The sequence below is a fragment of the Aptenodytes forsteri genome, unplaced genomic scaffold, assembly GCF_000699145.1.
Source record: "Aptenodytes forsteri isolate BGI_AS27 unplaced genomic scaffold, ASM69914v1 Scaffold141, whole genome shotgun sequence".
Classification (NCBI taxonomy): domain Eukaryota; kingdom Metazoa; phylum Chordata; class Aves; order Sphenisciformes; family Spheniscidae; genus Aptenodytes; species Aptenodytes forsteri.
Genome location: NW_008794416.1, coordinates 1279696 through 1281753, shown reverse-complemented (window position 1 = coordinate 1281753; position 2058 = coordinate 1279696).

Sequence of the window (2058 nt, the reverse complement as noted above, 5' to 3'; positions counted from 1 at the left end):
TTTCCACAGCATCGCATCTGCGTTCTCGACAAACGCCGACGGGAGCCCCGCATCCCTGCCCAGCGCCACTGCGCGTGTTGCTTCCAGCACCAGCCGGCTGCTTTTTATTGAGTTCATTGTAGACGGCCCGGGGCTGAGGAGGGTTAATTCCCCTTGCTGTTTCCACACAGAGCAGGGAAACTCCCACGTATCCACCGGGATAACTTGCAGGCATCTCCTCTCCAGCCCGGTGCTGACGAATTTTTGTGCAAACCAGACGTGCACAGCTCGCACCTGTGCAGTGCCACACTGCCACCCGAATAGACCTGCTATAAGCTTTCCACATTGCTTCTCACACGCCGTCTATCAGCATCCAGCCTAGTGTACGCACCAGGAAGGTCTTTCAGGCTTGACTTGTCTGGCTGCTCCTACTCTGCCTCCAAGGCAAGGATTAAACCAAGGAAAAACCTGGTTTAACTTCATCCCTAAAATGGAGATGAAATGGAAAAGTCCCGGAACTTTGTGTCCCACCACTTAAATTCTTCAGCTAAATTCATTCATATCCGGAGTGTCCTTTTCTAAAAGCTGAGTGCATTTAACAGAAAAAAGATTTAAAATCCCACAAAAATAAATGGCACTTTTACCTTGAATGAGCTTTGGATCAGACCTCCAGTGGGTAACGGAGGAAACCCGCTGGAGGCTCTCCCACCCAAGGCTCTCCCGCCTCTCTGGGAGATGTCCCACCACGGGGCATCGGAAGCACGCAGGCACAGAGTGCTTTTCCTGAGCAAGGGGCATTTTTCAGCTCAGTGGGGTTTCCGCTTGGTTACACCACTTCAATGGGTACCGCAGAGGAGTGTTAGCTGTCTGCTCTCACACTCCACTGAAACACCCAGGGACATTTACCGTCAAACAGAAATATTTGCAATATTGAAAATCGCTGGGATTATCACAGGTTTAGAATTAGACAAGCCCGAGTCCTGAAGAAGGCCACAGCGAAACACTGCTCATCATGCATCTGCAGGTGACAAAATATGATTTTGATCGGATATATTGGTGCAGTAATAAGACAATCATACCTTCTGCAGTGATACACACAAAGACATTCAGAAGATAAGTTTTAAAATGGCCAATTTCTCAGTTATTTACAACATCCTTATGACCAAAAAAATTAGGGAAGTATTGTATAACGGAGAGCTAGGGTTGTAATCTGATCTCAGATAGTCATCATCTTAAAACTCTTAATGAGTCAAAGATGTCACGTAAATGACAATGTGAAAAGGCACACGTAGCCACGGAGGAGACCTAGAACGCTTCATCTGAGAGTGCAGGAGGGCAAAGCCACCAAGGGTCCTAGCTGCAGTGACCAAGTCTTCTGCTCACTGGATATCCATCCAACACCTTTATCCCCACAAGCTGGAGCAATGCCCTTATGTTCCCCTGGACTCTAGTTCCTCATGTCCATCTCCTCTGCACTTGCCTGTTGCCTTCGAGGTCAGCCCAGTGTCCCCTTCTCATCCACACTGGCCTTCTGCCACGCTGGCTCTGCTTCCTCCACGGCGGGGTGGACTGCAGAGGAGGAGGTGGACCACAGAGGAGGAGGTGGACCACGGGTTAGGAGATGGATCATGGGGGAGGAGGTGGCCCACGGCCCTCCACTGATGGACTGTAACGTGAACCCAGAGTGGCACGAAGGTGTCTGAACTGCCTCACCCATCTTGAAGCTTGGCCAGATGGTTCCCACCCCGTTTGTCAACATTCACCTAATTTGCACGACTTGCCTATCACGAGATTATTTATTACAGCAGCTTTAGTCAAATTCCTCTTCCGCACTTTAAAGCAATGCTTTTTTTGTCTGTCTGACTGCAGATGCAGACTAAAACCAACTGAGGCCAATAGGTCTACTCATGCTTACATGCTTTGCTAAGTGAGCATTTTTGTTAGGCTCAGTGACGCTTTCTTTTGAGATAATACCAAATCACAGCTCACCCAAGCCTGGTGCCAACTGCCCTTCATGTCCGGAGGGAAAAGAATCCATAATGTTAATGTACCCCGGAGGGGAAGGGGAAGGGGAGGGAG